The sequence below is a fragment of the Somniosus microcephalus genome, chromosome 29 (assembly GCF_052327205.1).
Source record: "Somniosus microcephalus isolate GS21.2 chromosome 29, FLI_Smic_1.0, whole genome shotgun sequence".
NCBI lineage: Eukaryota > Metazoa > Chordata > Chondrichthyes > Squaliformes > Somniosidae > Somniosus > Somniosus microcephalus.
The window spans coordinates 31,828,429-31,848,274 of NC_141015.1; the positions used below are offsets into that span (position 1 = coordinate 31,828,429).

Sequence of the window (19,846 nt, forward strand, 5' to 3'; positions counted from 1 at the left end):
TGATCCCACTGCAGGTAAATGGAGCATTAGTTACCTTGAAACTAGACACTGGGGCAAAAGCAAACTTAATCAGTATGAGTGACATTAACAATATGAAAGAAAAGCCCAAAATACAGAAAAAGTCAGTACTACTGAAGGACTATAATGGACAGAAAATAGATAGCTTAGGTGTATACAGACTTAAAGTGACAGTCAAAGACAAAGTGCATCATCTCATGTTTTCTGTTGTGGCTGAAAGACTTGATTCACTACTGGGTGACAAAGCTTGTGAGGACTTAGAACTGGTCAAGAGAGTCTACCGTATAAACTGTGCCATAAGCAGACCAGATGATTGGTGGATTCTGTAGTGAATAATTTCCAGGATGTGTTCAAAGGATTTGGAGTTCTACCATTCACTTACAAGATCTAGCTAAAGGAGGATGCTCAGCCAGTGGTACATGCTCCACGAAGAGTTCCAGCACCCCTGCGTGACCGGCTCAAGAATGAACTGGACAGAATGACCACACTAGGAGTCATCAGGAAAGTCAAAGAGCCAACAGACTGGGTTAACTCCATGGTATGTGTAAAGAAAAAGAACAATGATCTAAGAATATGCATGGATCCAAAGGACTTAAATGCAAACATAAAACGTGAACACTACCAGATTCCCAAGCGAGAAGAAATCACCAGTGAAATGTTAGGTGCCAGATACTTTACAAAGCTCGATGCCGCAAGGATTTTGGCAACTAAAACTGGATGAAGAGAGCACCAAATACTGTACCTTCAACACACCATTTGGCAGGTATTGTTTCCTCAGAATGCCTTTCGGAATAATATCTGCATCTGAAATCTTTCATAGAGCGATGGAACACATAATTGAAGGTCTGGAAGGAGTTTGGGTCTATGTTGATGACATCATCATCTGGGGCTCCACACTGAAAGAACACAATGAGAGACTGACTAAAGTGCTACAGAGCATACGCCGGAATGGACTGAAGCTCAACAAAGCCAAGTGTCAGTTTGGCGTCCAGGAAGTCACTTTCCTAGGAGATAATCTATCTGGTAATGGAATAGAGCCAGATATGGAAAAAGTAAACGCCATACTCAAAATGCCCCAACCCACTGACAAAAAAGGAGTGCTACGCATCATGGGGATGATAAACTTCATTGGAAAGTTCATTCCTAACTTGTCAGCCAAGACAGCCTGTCTGCGAGACCTGCTACATAAAACAAATGAGTTTGCATGGACAGAAAGACATGAACAAGAGTGGATAAACCTCAAAACCGTGCTGACAACCACACTTGTACTCACCTTCTTTGACCCAACAAAAAGAATCAAAGTGTCAACGGATGCATCAAAAGATGGCCTAGGTGCGGTCTTGCTACAAGCAGAGGGTGAAGATTGGAAGCCTGTTGCCTATGCCTCCAGGTCTATGACTGATACTGAGTGTCGATACGCCCAGATTGAAAAGGAATGTCTAGGCTTGGTAGTTGGACTAGAAAAGTTTCATGGCTACATATATGGACTTTCCACCATCACAGTTGAGACACCACAGCCCTCTGGTTGCCATCATAAAAAGAAACCTGAATGAGATGTCTCCAAGGAGTCAACGACTCATGATGAAGCTGCAAAGATATGACTTTGAACTGATCTACACACCAGGCAAATACATAGTGTTAGCAGATGCACTATCCCGAGCACCCACAATGAGTCATGTGAGCTCTACTGAAGAAGACGTGGATGTTCATGTGAGTATGGTCACTGCTGCGCTGCCCGTGTCAGACACAAAATCAAAGCAAATAGCAGAAGAAACAGTAAAAGATACAGTATTACAAACAGTAATAGAGAACATTCATCATGGTTGGTGTTAAGTCCGTGAATGATTGAGACATGGACCAGTAGGAGTGAAAACAAACAAGTCTTTACTGGTGGAAGTCAATAGCAAAACTAACAAACAGAGGCTCTCTAGCGCCTTTTATACAGGGGTGGTCACTGCCGGTACTGCAGTCTGAGACCAGTTATTCTCTTAAAGGTATATACACAACAATTCCTCCCCTTTTTAGATAAACAGTACATAACATTCATTTAACAACTAAATGATAACGAATTACAATCACAATTACGGTTGCTAGATACATTGGTTAAGTTTAAGCAATTATAAGTTCAGTCTTTGAGGAGGCTTCCTGATTCTGTCTGGATAACACCTCTTTGGGGTATCAGGTTCTTCTGGCAATGTTGCGTCGGGATCAATGTCTTTGTTTGGTTCATCTGCTTCCAATATTACCGGTTCTGCGGTAGCTGCAATTGGAACGTCGATTTCATTACCAGGTGTATCAGATTGTGGTGTGGAGTTGACGTTTTCCAGTGATTCTAGAATCTGGTCAGCATGGCGTCTTACAATGCTCTCCCCAACGTCCACGGTATACATGAGAGGTCCTTGTCGTGTACAAATCGTTCCTGGCTGCCATTTCTCAGTGCGGTAGTCCCGGGCCAAAACTGGTTGACCTATCTTAAAACTCCTGGTCGGCCTTCCATTCATATTCTGAAACTGTCTGTTCTCCACATCTCTTCGGACGTTTGGCTTAACCAAATCCAAGCGGCATCGTAGTCTTCGATTGAAGAACATCATGGCTGGAGTTTGGTTGGTAACCGCATGTGTCGCATTCCGTTAGGCAAACAAGAAGTTATCCACCTTGTGTTGTAGGGGTATATCTTCATTACACATTGCCTTGATAGCCTCCTTGAATGTTTGGACAAACCTCTTGGCCAATCCATTAGTGGCTGGATGATATAGGGCAGATGTGTAATGCTTAACGCCGTTGTTCTTTAAGAACCTCCGGAACTCTTCAGACACAAACTGTGGTCCATTGTCAGAGCAAATCTGTTAAGGCAGCCCATTCCTGGCGAATATGGTTTGCAAAACTGTGATAGCTTTTTCCGTGGTGGTTGAGGACATTTTTATTACCTCTGGCCACTTTGAATGTGCACCCACCGCAATTAAAAACATCGAGTCCATGAAGGGACCAGCAAACTCAATGTGCACCCATTGCCATGGAGATGAGGGCCACTCCCATAGGTGTAGAGGAGCTTGTGGTGGGGCGTTTTGGACCTTCTGGCATCCTGCACAGCTCTTGGTCATCTCTTCGATTTCTCTATCGATTCCCGGCCACCACACAAATGCTCTGGTTAAGTTCTTCATTTTTACCCCACCCAGATGACCCTCATGAAGCTCATTGAGTACTCTATCCGTCAACTTAGGTGGAATTACTACTCTGGATCCACACATCAAGGTCCCTCTGCACACTGACAGCTGTTCTCTTCTCGGCGAGAATGCTGGCAGCAGTGGTTCGCCATGTGCTGGCCATCCCTTCACCGTTAAATCATAGACCCGTGATAGTGTCGGGTCATTCCGTGTTTCCTTTTCTATGTTTTCATTCGTCACAGGGAGACATTCGATTATGGTCGAGTGGAATAACTCCATTGGATCCACTGCAAGGTCGTCTTCTTCCACCGTCGGCAACGGTAGGCGTGACAATCCATCAGCATTTCCATGCTGTTTAGTTCCTTTGTACTCGATGTCATATTGGTGTGCCCCTAGGAAAAGGGACCATCTCTGCAGCCGTTGTGCTGTCATTATCGGCACGCCCTTCTGAGGGTTGAAAATGGAGACGAGGTTGATGATGGGTTAGTAGAGTAAATTTTTGACCGTGCAGGTAGTGATTGAACTTCTTCACCCCCCACACTAGGCTGAGGGCCTCTCTGTCAATCTGAGCGTAGTTACGCTCGGCAGCAGTTAACGAGCGTGACGCAAAAGCTATCGGCCTCTCTAACCCATCAAGGAACTTATGTAACGGTACCGCCCCAATGCCGTAGGGAGACGCATCACACGCCAGTCTGTTCGGCAGTGCTGGGTTGTAGTGAGCCAATACTTCCCTTGAAGTGATTAAGTCCTTACTCTTCTGAAAAGCACGCTTACAATCATCGCTTCATTTCCATGCTACCCCCGTTCGTAGCAGGGCGTTCAGTGGGTACAAAATTGTCGACAAATTCGGCAAAAACTTATGATAGTAATTCACCAATCCGAGGAATGACCTCAGTTGCGACACATTTTCAGGCGCTGGGGCCTTAACAACCGCTTCAATTTTGTCAGGGGACTTATGTAACCCCTCTTCATCAATCACGTGGCCACAATACGATATCTGTTTCTTTAAAAATTCGCACTTGGGGCGGTTGGCTCGCAGCCCATGTTCCCGTAGTCTATTGAGCACCTGTTCTAGGTTGTTAAGGTGTTCACTGTCATCTTTATCTGTCATAAGGATGTCGTCCAAGTAACACTGAGTCCCCGGAATCCCTTGCAGGACTTGTTCCATCGCTCTTTGCCATATCGCCGGAGCCGATGCTACTCCGAATACCAACCGATGATACTGGTAAAGACCTTTGTGTGTTTATTGTGAGATACTTCCTAGAGGACTCTTCAACCTCCATCTGCAAATATGCTTGTGCTAGGTCAATTTTTGTAAAACGCTTCCCTCAAGACAGTGAGGCGAAGATGTCTTCTATCCTTGGAAGAGGATATTGTACTGTGTGAAGGACAGGGTTCACCGTCACCTTGAAATCCCCACAGATGCGAATCTTCCTTGGCTCTCCGGAGTTATTGCTTAACGTTTTCTTCATGACCGGAACGATGGGTGTCGCCCACTCGCTCCAGTCGACCTTAGACAACACGCCTGCCTTCTCCAGATTCTCCAGCTCTGCCTCGACGGCTGGGCAAATTGCATATGGTACCGGTCTTGCTTTGAAAAACTTGGGAACTGCATTCTCTTCTATTTTTATCGAGGCGGTTACGCCTTTAAGCGTGCCCAGTTCTTGTTGAAATACCTCTTTGGCGTTAGCTAAGATTGTTGACAATTGTCCAGGAGTGATGTCTTCATCTTTTTTACCGTCCACCGTCATTGCATGAATGGAATGCCAATCTAAGTTTATCTTCCTGATCCATTCCCGTCCCAATAACGGTGGTCCACCATTTGGCAGTATGTAGAAATACAATTTCCGTATTTTCTTGCCATTGTATTCGACAGGCACCCTTATTTTTCCTCTGGGGTATACCTTTTGCCCCGTATACGTCATCAAGACGATGGATGTCTCTCTCAAGGGTATGTGTGAAAATAGCCGCTCGTAGTCTCGTCGATTCATGACGGTTAGCGCTGATCCTGTATCCAATCCCATTTTAACTTGGGACCCTGCTATCGTGAGGGTGACCCAAATGGTTCGGTGATCCTCTTTTGCAATTACATTGTGAAGTTTGAGACAGCTTAGTCTTCTGTTCTCGGATTCACTATCGCTCATCTGGTCTTCGGAACTACTGTCCGTCATCTTTTGTACTTTCTTGTACGGTTCCTTAGTAGCCTTTTTGTTGTCACTGGTCTTCTTCCCAGACCTGCAAACTCGTGCAATGTGTCCAATCTTTCCGCATTGTCTGCATATTTTGTCTTTGGACCAGCAGTCCTTCTGGTCATGGTTAGTTCTGCTGCAGCGATAACATTTTGCAAATCCCCGTGTCATTTCGTGGGTGCCGTATTCCTGTGGTTTTTGTTGAATTTCTGCAGCTCCCCTGGCTGCTGCTTCATACGATACTGCTACGCTGAAAGCCTTATCTAGCGTCAGCTCTTTTTCTGAGAGTAACTTCTTCTGTGTTCCTTCACTCAGGAGTCCACAGACAAATTTGTCCCGTAGGGTATCTGCCAGTCCTGCTCCGAACTGGCAGTGCTTGGATAGCTTGCGTAGTTCCGTAAGATACTCAGCATTGCTCTCATCTTTGTGCTGAGTTCTCCTGTGGAATTTAAATCTTTCTGCTATCAACAGCGGTGCAAGGTTTAAGTGTTCCTGTAGGACACCAACAATTTCGTTAAAACTCTTCGCCTTCAGTTTGGCTGGAGTAATCAGGTCCCGCAATAGGCCGTACATTCTAGCGCCCATTAAGTTTAGCAATATCGATGCCTTTTTCCCCTCCGCTATTTCGTTTGCCTCAAAATATACCTCGACTCTTTCCACATACGTGGTCCAGTCTTCTATTGCATTATCAAAAGCAGTGATACAGCCAGTCTTCGGCATCTTGTAAATCTAAAATGGCGCCTCCCGCGCTTTGCCTTCTTCCCCGCTGTTGTTAGCGCTGCTTTCCACGGTTTCTTGCGCGTTAAATATTGATTCTTTTTCTTTTTTTATTTTCCCGTCGTGGAGCGGACCCTCTGGGACACTTCCCTCCCTCTTCTTAGGTCTGAACGCTGCCCGGCTTCGAAGCACCGGCCGCGCCCTGTGTGCTCCACCCTCTCTCTCTCTCTCTTTGCTTCCCGATTCGCTGCCCGGCCCCGTTGAAAAGCCACCCGATCGAGCTTCAGCCCGCCGCAGCCCAGGAAGGATCAGAGCACTACCTGCCACCAGCCCGATTAGCTGGGAAACCACAGACCGAGGAACCCAGCCTGGTTCTGGACAGTCTCTCCTGCAAGTTTTCAAACCGATGATTGACAGTCGACGCCCGTTTCCCGAGTTTCTTTGGACTTTTTTTTTCCTTTCTTTCTTCTGGCCCCGACCTTCAACAACATCGTCTGAGGTGCTGCTGAGTTGCAGGTAAGTTCGTTTCTTACTCGTCGCCAGTGTTAAGTCCGTGAATGATTGAGACACGGACCAGTAGGAGTGAAAACAAACAAGTCTTTACTGGTGGAAGTCAATAGCGAAACTAACAAACAGAGGCTCTCTAGCGCCTTTTATACAGGGGTGGTCACTTCCCGTACTGCAGTCTGAGACCAGTTATTCTCTTAAAGGTACATACACAACAGTTGGCCAAAGGGTTCCTGCCCAAATATTTTCACAAGGTCAGAATTGAGTGTCGCAAGTGGACTATTACTAAAACAGAACAGAATAGTCATTCCACAGGCTCTACGTCAAGACATGCTCAAAAGGATTCATGAGGGACACCTCGGCATTGAAAAATGCAAAAGGAGGGCAAGAGACACTGTTTATTGGCCTGGCATAAATAAGGACATTGAGAACATGATAGGCAAATGTGAGACATGTCAGAAACACCAAAACAAACAAGCAAAGGAACCAATGATAGTAGCTGACATACCAACAGCACCATGGCAAAAGGTTGGTATGGACTTTTTTTATTTAAATGGTAAAGACTATCTAATAGTGATTGACTACTATTCTAACTATCCTGAGATGGCGCTGCTCTCAAGCACCACAGCAAGCAGTGTCATAATGCATGTGAAATCCATCTTCGCCAGACATGGAATTCCCAGGATTGACGTTAGCGACAATGGTCTGTGCTTCAACTGTAAGGAGTGGCAACAGTTTGCAGCACATTATGACTTTCAGCACATCACATCTAGCCCTTTTGTATGCTCAGTCAAATGGTAAGGCAGAGAAAGGTGTTCAAGTTCTCGAGCAGCTACTGAAGAAAGCGACAGAAAGCAAGTCTGATCCTTATCTTGCCCTGCTGAGCTACCGAGCCTCACCTTTAGACTGTGGTTCTTCACCTGCTGAACTACTAATGGGTCGCAAGTTGTGCACCACGCTACCCTGCTGTGCAAAAGAACAGCAGAGTAAGGAACTGAGATAGAGACTTCAACTGTTAAAGCTGAAACAGAAATCATACTATGACAAGTCATCCAAAACTCTGAAACCATTGACAAGGGATGATGTTGTCAGGATTGAGGATCCAGATGCATGGAACAGGAAAGCTACAGTTCTTGAGGAAGTAGGACCAAGGTCATACACTGTTAGAACTGAGGAAGGACAGATTCTCAGGAGGAACCGCCGTTCCCTCCTAAAAACACAAGAGACTATTCAAGAGCAGATTGATGACAATGCCGCAACTGCATCTTGTCATTCACCGCCAGAACAATCTCATGAAGACACATCAGACTTACCCGTGTTGAGAAGATCCACACGTGAAGTAAAAAAGCCTGATAGACTTAATCTTTGAGTACAATGTAAAGCTTTGAAAATGTGTTGACTGTTTTGAAAATGTTTGTTTATAGAGCACTAACAAAAGTGTTACTGATATTATCTTTATTGTTTTCTTGAAAGTTGATTGATATTGATTTTGTTAAACCTCAAAGAAAGGGGGATGTAATGATCAATAACATGTCATTCTATAGTGGACACTAGGTGGAGCCATAGAGCTGTGTAGAGCTGTATATAGCTGTATGTATATAAGACTACACTACCCAGCTGTATGTATATTAAGACTACATTACCCATGAGGCACTAGGCTACCCACAAGGCAGCAGTCAAGATGGATGCCTCTACAGATACTGTACCTAGTCCACATGTGCTCAATGAAAGTGTCTAGCAAAAGCTAGCTGTGTTCATAATAAGAATGTCTATTAATGAACATAAGAAGTTTCCATTGTAGAATCTTGTGAAGACAAATCAGGTATAGCCCACCTTTCAATGCACAGGAGCCAGAAAAAAACACAAGTTTCAAGTATGGTAGCAATATGCTATGGTCATACATCACAATATTAACACTGGAACTGAATATCGGGCATTGTGTATAACAGGCGGCAGATCTGATACCGCCAGAGTTGAATTTCTAGGCCCTTGTATCTTAATTCATGTTATTTGATAATTCAATTGTTTTTTTTACCACTAATCTGACTTTTTGATATGTCATCTACTTTGCTTAATACAAATATTTTAGATTTTTTTTTAAAAAGCTTTGAATTATCAGGAGTAGGCTGCATTCAATGGACAGAATAAATATATATCCTTCACTTTCCCGATCCCCAAACAAGTTTATTTGCAACATTTTTTATAGCAAAGAATCAAACCCCCATTGTGCCTGTACCAGCTCTTTAAAAGCTGCCCAATTAGTCTCACTCCCCTGCTCTTTCCCCATAGCCCTGCAAATTTTTCCTTTTCACATATGTGTCTAATTCCCTATTGAAAGTTACTGTTGAATCTGCTTCCCCCACCCTTTCAGGCAGTGCATTCTAGATCATAATTCTTTAAAAAAAAACTCATCTCCCCTCTGGTTCTGCTACCAGTTATCTTAAATCTCTGTATTCTGGTTAGTGACCCTTCTGCTAGTGGAAACATTTCCTCCTTATTAAATGCTATCAAAATCCTTCATAATTTTGAATGAACCTCTGCTGTACAGAGAATAATCCCAGCTTCTCTAGTTTCCACATAACCAAAGTCTCTCATCCCTGGTATTCTAGTAAATTAGGTATGGCTGTGCTATCTCCCATGCTGACACCAAGTTCCTCGAAAGGATATTGCCCATTCCCCAGCACTGACATCCCTTGCCTTGAATGTAAAATAGTGAAAAACACCACGAGTCTCATTTCAGTGATTTTTTAAAAAGGGTGCTTGTGGCTCCTGAGAAATCAATTGGCCCTTCCTTGACCGAAGTGAAGGCCCAGGTTAAATTGCTTATCGTCAAGGCCACTGACGCACATTTTCACGGAAAAATGGACGGAGCTGCCAAATTTTTTAATCAAAGCATGGTAAAAATCTTGGCATCCCACGTCACAAGAACAGAATTTGACTTCTCGGTGTAAAACTGCCATCCTCCAGAATTGGTGCATTACATTCAGCCACTGCTTTTTCCTATTCAAATATACAAGGCTATATTTTCACAAGATAAATGTAAGCGTTCAAATGTTGCTTATGTAGAAAATATATTCTGAGCATTTTTATTTATAAAACACCCGCTATATTTTAACAGTGTGCTCTACATTATGGTAGGGGGTGCTATAAGCTTACTTTCAGTACTGCTCACAAGTGAGGTTTAGCCAAGCAGAAGTATACGTTCCCTACAAACTTCCTTTCCATGCAGTCATTTTCCTTTCAATGTTGGACCTTAGCCTGATAACCTCAGGAAATTATTTCACTTGCAACTTCTGATCTATTTATTTTCATCCCGGATCTTTAAAGACTCTTCAAATCTGACCTGGTGACAATGCATTGAATGTTCACTGCAACAAGCACATCTCGTTCATATTGGTTCAGTCTATCCAAATATTGCAAGTGAGTACATAAGTAAGAGCAGGAGTCGGCCATACGGCCCCTCGAGCCTGCTCCGCCATTCAATCAGGGCCTGGCTGATCATCGACCTCAACTCCACTTTCCCGCCCGATCTCCATATCCTTTGATTCCCCTAGAGTCCAAAAATCTATCGATCTCAGTCTTGAATATACTCAGACTCAGCATTCACAGCCCTCTGGGGCAGAGAATTCCAAGGATTCACAACCCTCTGAGTGAAGAAATTCTTGCTCATCAGTCTTAAATGGCCGACCCCTTATCCTGATATGTATAAAATAAAATAATTCACATGATCTATCCAAGGTTGTTTAACAATGATATCTGCATAGCATTTGAATATGGTATGAGAATGATTTCTGTTTGCATAAATAGATTATCTGCAGGCTTGCTCATGCTGTGACAACATATTTGCATATATTGGTTATAATTTGTTACCAACAACTTGTATTTATATAGCACCTTTAATGTAGTAAAACATCCCAAGGCACTTCACAGGAGTGTTATAAAACAAAATTTGAGGCCGAGCCACATAAGGGGAAACTTGGGCAGATGACCAAAAGCTTGGTCAAATAGGTAGGCTTTAAGGAGCTCTTAAAGGAGGAAAGAGGTAGAGAGGTTTAGGGAGGGAATTCCAGAGCTTAGTGTCTAGGCAGCTGAAGAAATGGCCACCATCGGTTGAGCGATTAAAATCAGGGATGCTCAAGAGGGCAGAATTGGAGGAGCACAGATATCGCGGGGGGTGGGGGGCGATTGTGGGGTTGGAGAAGATTACAGAGATAGGGAGGGGCGAGTCCATGGAGGGATTTGAAAATAAGGATGAGAATTTTAAAATCGAGGCGTTGCTTAACCGGGAGCCAATGTAGGTCAGCGAGCAAAGGGGTGATGGGTGAATGGGACTTGGTGCGAGTTAGGACACGGGCAGCTGAGTTTTGGACGATCTCAAGTTTACGTAGTGAAGTAAGCCCCCAAAGTGCGGACCAAGTGATATACAAGGTCGACGTCACCGGCTTGTTGTAAGAAAGACAGACCAACTAATTGAAGTCACAACGGTTTATTCAGGCCTGGGGAGAACCTTTCAGATCGCTGTCTGAATCTGACTCCACCGATATCCTAGCAACGTTCACAATTATACAAAAATCAAGCCCCTGCCCTAGGGGCGGGGGTAAAGCTTATCAGCATATACAGAGTTATAGCTAAATTGCATTTATAAACCGTGACATTTCCTCTTCTTGCCATCCACAAATCCCACATTTCAGTTATCAGTTGGTCCCATCACCTCCTGTGACTGTGGGCCTCATCTTAATTGCTTTACAACCATCCAGTTGCCCGTAGCCAGGTGGTTTTGCTCGTTACATGTTTCCTTAAGATAACAGTCCTTGTTATGGCATGCAAAGCACAGACTTTTGGCCTTGTTCTCGGGTTACTTCTGCAAAGCAAGCACATCTTCATTAGTCCCACCATACTTTGAAGAATGGAACCCTGTTGTAATTTTCAACAAACGAATTCTTCGATATGTTATGAGAGGCGATCTTATTGAAACATATAAGATTGTGAAGGGGCTTGATCGGGTGGATGCGGTGAGGATGTTCCCAATGATGGGTGAAACTAGAACTAGGGGGCATAATCTTAAAATAAGGGGCTGCTCATTCAAAACTGAGATGAGGAGAAACTTCTTCACTCAGAGGGTGGTAGGTTTGTGGAATTTGCTGCCCCAGAAAGCTGTGGAAGCTACATCATTAAATAAATTTAAAACAGAAATAGATAGTTTCCTAGAAGTAAAGGGAATAAAGGGTTACGGGGAGCGGGCAGGAAATTGGACATGAGTCTGGGTTCGGAATGGTCATGGCCCTGTGGGTAGTGGAGTGGGCCCAGGGGCCGTGTAGCCTTGTTCTGCTCCTACTGTGTTCTAATTCTGTTAGATTTCAGGAGATGGTTTTATTCCTGTTCCTGGCTGGGGTGGAGATCGCCTTTACAGAAGGTAAGTACTGCAGAAAATATAGGGACAGAGTGATCTCCTGGAAGAATTTCGATCGCCTAGATGGGTCGGAGAGGAATTTCCCAGATTTTTTTCTCCCAAATTGGCCATTGGGTCTTTATCTGGTTTTTCGCCTCTCCCGGGAGATCACATGGGTTCGGGTGGATGCAGAGTGATAGAAGATTTGAGGTTAGGATCAGATCAGCCATGATCTTATTGAATGGTGGAGCAGGCTCGAGGGGCCGATTGGCCTACTCCTGCTCCTATTTCTTATGTTCTTATGTTCTTATGTTATCTTGTATATATGCTGCCTGCCTGGCCGACCAGACATCCTCCCTAATCTTCCCACGAGTTGCTCTGCAGTTTAATCTCTCAGCAGTTGAAGTCACCTAATCATATTTTAAAACTTAGCTGGGTAAATGCAATATACAGACCTCTATATCGTTTAACTCGGGGTACGAATTAACCCATTTACCTCCACCTTGTACATTGGTGCTACATTATACATATTCTAACATACAAATTAAAGTATAATAGTAATTTGGTTACTTCAGTAGGATGTGGGAGGCCAGCCAGGAGTGCGTTGGAATAATCAAGTCTAGAGGTATCGAAAGCAACAGCAGATGAGCTGAGGCAGGGGCAGAGAAGGGCGATGTTAGAGGTGGAAAAAGACGGTCTTAATTATGGCACGGATATGTGGCCAGAAGCTCATTTCAGGGTCAAATATGACACCAAGGTTGCGGAGAGTCTGGTTCAGCCTCAGACAGATGCTAGGGAGAGGGATGGAGTCGGTGGTTAGGGAACGGCGTTTGTGACGGGGACTGAAGACAATGGCTTGGGTCTTCCCAATATTTAATTGGAGAAAATGTCTGCTGATGCAGCTCTTGCATTGGTTGGCGTATAAAATTGAAATTAGTGCAGTAAGTGGTGTTCTTTTCAAGAAGGGTTCAAATACATCATTCGGGCAGTCTAAAGGGAGTAATTGTCTGCAACCCACATTCCTAAATTGGGAGTGCTTAGTGTCGGCACTGGTGGAAGTAATGAAAAAATGTTCCATCTTCAGCACTCACTGATGAATGCAAAAATTTAAAAGGAAGGACCCGTACAGATCTTGGTTCATAAAAGCATCCTAATTGGACATGGAAACCCATTTATGAATGTGACTTTTCCAGCCTAATTTTGTCGAGTTAGTTTCAAATTGGCTTCCGACCAATTATACACAGTCTAATGTATAAATAGATAACCATGCAATATTTAACCAAGTAAAACAGTCTAGGGGCAAGTCATCTGTGGTGCATGAAGAGAATCGTGGTTGGAATCAAGGCAACGTTGGCGACTAAATGAACTACGCAGCCATTTTGGTTTCAATGTATTTTCCTAGAAAAAATATGGGGTCCATCTTCTCAAATGAATGACTGGAGCTTAGTAATTAGACAATGTTTCTATTGCTACCTGTTGGACGAGGAAGAAAGGGGAGAGGGATCATGGTCATGAACAGGAACCTGCTGAGTGGCTTTGACTCTCAATCGAGGTGTGGCAGTGGTGCGCTGAGTTGTTGGGAGGGTACGCATGTGTGTCCCACCACCTCCCCTTCACCAACGACCCTAAGCGGAGCTGTTTCCTGGTTCACCAGACTGATTCCTGGGATGGCAGGACTGTCGTATGAGGAGAGATTGGGTCGACTAGGCCTGGATTCACTAGAGTTTAGAAGAGAGTGGATCTCATTGAAACATATAAAATTCTGACAGGGCTAGACAGACTGGAGGCTGTTTCCCCTGGCTGAGGGGTCTAGAACGAGGGGTCAGTCTCAGGCTATGGGGTAGGACCTTTAAGACTGACATGAGAAATTTCTTCACTCAAGAAGGCTGTGGAGGCCAAGTCACTGAATATATTTAAGAAGGAGATAGATAGATTTCTAGACACAAAAGGCATCAAGGGGTATGGGGAGAGCGCGGGAACACGGTATTGAGATAGAGGATCAGCCATGATCATATTGAATGGCGGAGCAGGCTCGAATGGCCTACTCCTGCTTCTATATTTCTATGTTTCTATGTTGGACTTGTGTCCCTGTGCCCCATTTCACAGCCCACTGCTCTGGGCTGCTGTTGGATACTGGATTCAGGCGAAAGGGAGCGATCAGGAAAAAAAAGTGCAAGTTTTTTTTTAAAAGCAGATAGAGTTTCTTTATATTAAGTCTGGAAAGTCAATGCTTAAACTGGCACTCAAAAAAAATAAAATAACTAGTAACCTTTCAACTGAGGAACTCACCTTCTGGGACTAATTGGGACAATTCAGCAATATTCTACTTCTGGAAAAAATGTCACTTGAAGCATAAACTGGCTTTAGATTATGGCTCCAGTTTATGCAGATCAGTGCAATCTTTTATCTGGAATAAAGAATTTTTTGAAGTAGGTGGATTGTGATGTTACAAGATGAGAAAAATTATTTTTGAGGTATTAGTAACAAAAAATACGTGGTGAAATTATATAATGATAAAGGACAAATACTTATGAATCCAACTAAATCACTAATTGATGCTGCTCCACAGTATTTGTACAACCCAGGTTCCTTCGACTGACACGTGCCTAAACCAGCTATGGAGCTCAGCAACACCATGTGAAGGGCAAATTAAATTATCAGTAAGTGTATTTAAAAAGAATAGAGAAAAACACAATACGAAATAAAACCAAAAATGCTGGAAATGCAGCATGAGGATGTCACCATCTGCAAAAACATGTGTTAAAGTTTTGGGTGGTGACCTCCTGTTACGTTTTTGGGTTTTAACCCTTGACGTTCTCCTTGATTTCAGCAGCACTGACCGCTCATAAGTAAACTTCATATGAACCAGAATGTGCCTTAATTGCCAAAAATCTAGGGGAACCCAAGGTGTGAAAAGGCAACCCTTGTCACTGTACTTCAGTTTACTGGCCTACATCACATGCCCCATGAGATGTCCCTGATTTCAGAAGATATAAGAATATATGGCATCTTCGGGCCGCGACTTACGCATGTTAAGTAGGCCCCCGCCTGCCTTAGGTGGGAGTCTCGTCAAGGGCCTGATTCACTGTCAATAATATTACGCCAGCCAAGAGCACATCGGGATCACAAATTTAAAGCTTTTGACCCTTTCCTGCCTGTCGGGCGGGGGGGGAGGGGAGGTGGGGTGGTGGGAGGGTAAAATCGAGGCCATAGAATCTTACAGCACAGAAGGAGGCCATTCGGTCCATTATGCCTGTGCCGCCTTTTTGAAAGAGCTATCCAATTAGTGCCACTCCCCTGCGCGTTCCCTGTATTTTTTTTCTTTTTATAGAAACATAGAAGATAGGAGCAGGAGTTGGCCATTTGGCCCCTCGAGCCTGCTCCGCCATTCAATGAGATCATGGCTGATCATCCAAATTCAGTACCCTGTCCCTGCTTTCTCCCCATATCCCTTGATCCCTTTAGCCTTAAGAAATATATCTAACTCCTTCTTGAATATATTTAATGAATTGGCCTCAACTGCCTTCTGTGGTAGAGAATTCCACAGGTTCACCACTCTCTGGGTGAAGAAATTCCTTCCCATCTCTGTCCTAAATGGCTTACCCCTTATCTTTAGACTGTGACCCCTGGTTCTGGACTCCCTCGCCATCAGGAACATCCTTCCTGCATCTAGTCTGTCTAGTCCTGTTAGAATTTTATAAGATTCAATGAGATCCCCTCTCATTCTTCTAAACTCCAGCGAGTATAAGCCCAATCGACCCAATCTCTCTGCATACGTCATTCCTGCCATCCCAGGTATCAGTCTGGTGAATCTTCGCTGCACTCCCTCCATGGCAAGAACATCCTTCCTCAGATAAGGCGACCAAAACTGCACACAATACTCAAGGTGTGGTCTCACCAAGGCCCTGTACAACTGCAGCAAGACATCCTTGTTCCTGTACTCGAATCTTCTCGCTACGAAGGCCAACATACCATTTGCCTTCTTAACCGCCTGCTGCACCTGCATGCTTACCTTCAGCGACTGGTGCACAAGGATACCCAGGTCTCGTTGCACTTCCCCTTCTCCCAATCTATTGCCATTCAGATAATAATCTGCCTTCCTGTTTTTGCCACCAAAGTGGATAACCTTGCATTTATCCACATTATACTGCATCTGCCATGCATCTGCCCAATCACCCAACCTGCCCAAATCATACTGGAGTTTCTCGGCATCCTCTCACAGCACACACACCCACCCAGCTTTGTGTCACTGCAAACTTGGAGATATTGGCCCTGAAATTAGGATCGGGAGCTTGCCGCGCATGCAAGCCCCCGATGTGCACTCACCCGGCGCGCCGACATCTGAAGCCCGGGCCTGCTTGCATTTCCTGCCACTGGCCCGGTTCAGATGTCGGCGCGATGTGCTTACCTGATCCAGCGGCGTAGTTAGTGCGATGTGCCGGCTGGGATCAGGTGAGCACTGTGCAGCCAATCAGGGGAGGGGAAACTTCATTCATGAGTTTGAGAGTAAGAACTGTCAAACTCATGAAAAGTATGGGCTGCCAAAACGCTACTTAAACTTTAAATAAAATTTTTAAAAACATCCCACTAATTATATTGGGCCAGAAATTCCAGAACGGGGCTTGCAGCGCGTGCAAGCCCTGTATTTGCACTTACCCCGCGCTCCTGCCGATCAGCTTCTGGGACGCCTGAACTTGGAGAAATAGAAAGCACATTCCCGGGCAGCGTATGACGTCACGCCGCCCAGGAGTGCAGCCAGCGCGGACCCAGGAGCGTGCAGTGTAAGTGAGACATGCCCCTTGAGGTCTCAGTTTCACTGGACATGCCCCCAATGTTTCTGTCAAGCTGCTTTGCTTTTTTACATGCAAAGCAGCAGTTTAAATAGGTTTTTGGAAGTTTTTTGAAGATTTTGGTAACTTTTATAAACTTTTTTAAATGTTTACATTATTTTGAGTAATCTGAAGTAGTTTTAAAGAGAATTAAAGCAATTTAAAGACTTTTAAAAGCCCTAAAAGAATTTTTTTAATTCCATTTATTTATTTAGCAATGTCGTCGTCATACGTGTCTTCACACTGTTCCCTTTGGGGAACTGTATGAAGTGGTGGAAGGATTTATGGCCGTGATTAACGCTCATTCCGTGACCGTAACCATCTTTGAACCAGCCATTAGGGTGGTTAGTCCTATGGCGGGAGGGTTTTACGGGCTCCCACAAGCTATACAAGGAGGGGGGGCCACCCACACCCACGGACGCAAATATCCCACTGGATGTCAACCCAGAATTTAGAGCCGGAGCTCCGACTCCACTTGCCGGGACTGTCTGGAGCGGGGTTCGAAACCCTACCCTGATCTGGCCCAGCGGCGGGGATCCTACCGCTATGACAAACGCCCAATCCGATTAGCAACGTGAAATGGCAGCATAGGGCTCCAGTCACGGAGAGGGAAAAGGCGCAGGAAACGTATGGGTGTCACCTTTTGTGCGGAGTGGGCCTTTTGCGTAGCAGTAAGCATCCCCGCCGCTGGGCCAGAAGGAGTAGGGTTTTGAACCCCACTCCAGACAGTCCCGGCAAGTGGAGTCGGAGCTCCAACTTTAAATTCTGGGTGGACATCCAGCGGGATACTTGCGTTCGTGGGTGTTGGTGGCCCCCCCCCCCCCAGATGGTTTGTGGGAGCCCGTAAAACCCTCCCGCCATAGGACTAACCACCCTAATGGCTGGTTCAAAGATGGTTACGGTCACGGAATGAGCGTTAATCACGGCCATAAATCCTTCCACCACTTCATACAGTTCCCCAAAGGGAACAGTGTGAGGATACGTCCGATGATGACCTCTTGCGCAATGCACCTCCTTGGACCCTCAGTCGCAGATGCGAGGGGGCAAGTCGTGCAAGTGTTAAATTTTTTATTTTATTGACATGTAAAATGTTGGCCCAATAATTCCCTTCCAAATGCGCTAGTACGGTCGGGGTACTTACGCATCTGGCCGGATGAAATGCCGGTTTTCAGCATGCACAGTGCATGTGGGGAAAACCGGCATTTCCTGTCCTCTAAACGAAGGGGTTCAGAGGCAGAACGCGTGCGACTGCACATGCAGCGCGTGCGCAGTATAATTCGCCGCTTTCATTAATGCTTTCAGTGAGGTCCAGTTATTACAACTTACACATGAAAAAAGCATGGGTACAGTTGCTACAGAGGCTGCGGAGGAAGATATTTCTTATCGTGGAGCTTCTGAAAGTATGTATGTCTGTATATATTCCTTTGCGTGTTATGTATATATTCCTTTACTTATGTGTATGAATGTATTATTTAATTATGACTTTCAGAGAAAGTAACTTATTGGAAAATCATAATTAAAAACATACATTCATAGTAAAGGAATATAAAACATACATACATATACGTAAAGGAATATATGTGGACATACATACATAACTCATTCTCACATTCCATTCACACAGCCACAATTGCTCCTTCTACCTACCGTTCTGAAAACCCTTTAAAAAAAAAAAAAATTTTAACTTTAAAACTTACTTAAAATTTCTTAAAATAACTTCCCTCCCTTTCCCAAACAAAAATATTGCATTTCAAAAGCTCCACGATAAAATATATCTTCCTCCGCAGCCAATGAACCACTTTACACTTGCTTTTTTTCAGTGTAACTTCTAAGGACTATAGCTCATGGATTTCATGAATGAAATCCACGAAGTTCACTGCGCAAGCGCTGCCTGTGCAGTCGCACACGCTCGAGGTCTGGAAATGCCGGCGTTCCCCGCATGCGCTGTTCATGCTGAACGCCGGCATTTCCAACGGCCAGAAGCGTGAGTAAGCCGACCGTACTCACGCTTCTGGCCTGGAATTTCTGGCCCATTAACTATAAATAAGTTTTAAAAAATATTTTAAACAATTAATCAAATTTTTGAAAAAAATAAATTTTTCAAAAATAGGGTCTAAAACTAAACTTACCTTACTGTAAATTCTTTAAAAATAATAAACCTGTGGAAAAAAAATTCTAAATTGTACTAAAAGACCACTTACCTGTAAAACTAAGTACCTGTACTTATGTTTGGTTTTTCCACGCGTAAAAACCGGAGGCCTTTACACTCGGGCAACTCTGGAAAAAAAAAAGGAATTTCACTGCGCACGCGCTGCCTGTGCAGTCGCACATGTTCTGCCTCTTAACCCCTTGGGTCAGAGGACAGGAAATGCCGGTTTTCAGCGCATGCGCTGTGCATGCTGAAAACCGGCAATTCCTCCGGGCACACGCGTGAGTACCCCATCTGTACTCACGCGTTGTGACAGGAATTACTGGGCCATTACATCTAGTTCCCTTGTCTAGATCATTAATATATATTGTAAATAGCTGGGGTCCTAGCACCGATCCCTGCGGTACCCCACTAGTCACTGCCTGCCACTTGGAAAAAGACTCGTTTATTCCAACTCTTTGCTTCCTGTCTGCCAACCAGTTCTCTATCCAAGTCAGTACCTTGCCCCCAATCCCTTGTGCTTTAACTTTACACGCTAATCTCTTATGCGGGACCTTATCGAAAGCCTTTTGAAAGTCCAAATACACCACATCCACTGGTTCTCCCTTATCTATTCTACCAGTTACATCCTCAAAAAATTCCAGTAGATTAGTCAAGCACGATTTACCTTTTGTAAATCCATGTTGACTTTGTCCGATCCTGTCACTGTTTTCCAAGTGCTCTGCAATTACATCTTTTATAATGGACTCTAGCATTTTCCCCACTACCTATGTCAGGCTTACCGGTCTATAATTCCCCGTTTTCTCTCTACCACCTTTTTTTAATAGTGGGGTAACATTAGCTACCCTCCAATCCATGGGAACTGTTCCAGAGTCTATAGAATT

At 44.4% G+C, this 19,846-nt stretch overlaps 1 long non-coding RNA gene across 1 annotated transcript; it reads right to left on the minus strand.

The window, feature by feature from the left end:
* Nucleotides 1-11,065: 11,065 nt before the first annotated feature.
* Nucleotides 11,066-19,129, minus strand: LOC147098619 (uncharacterized). The gene is made up of 2 exons (XR_015074167.1): nucleotides 19,015-19,129; nucleotides 11,066-11,456 (listed from the first exon to the last, which is right to left on the minus strand). It is a non-coding gene; the product is annotated as an uncharacterized LOC147098619 (long non-coding RNA).
* Nucleotides 19,130-19,846: the final 717 nt, after the last annotated feature.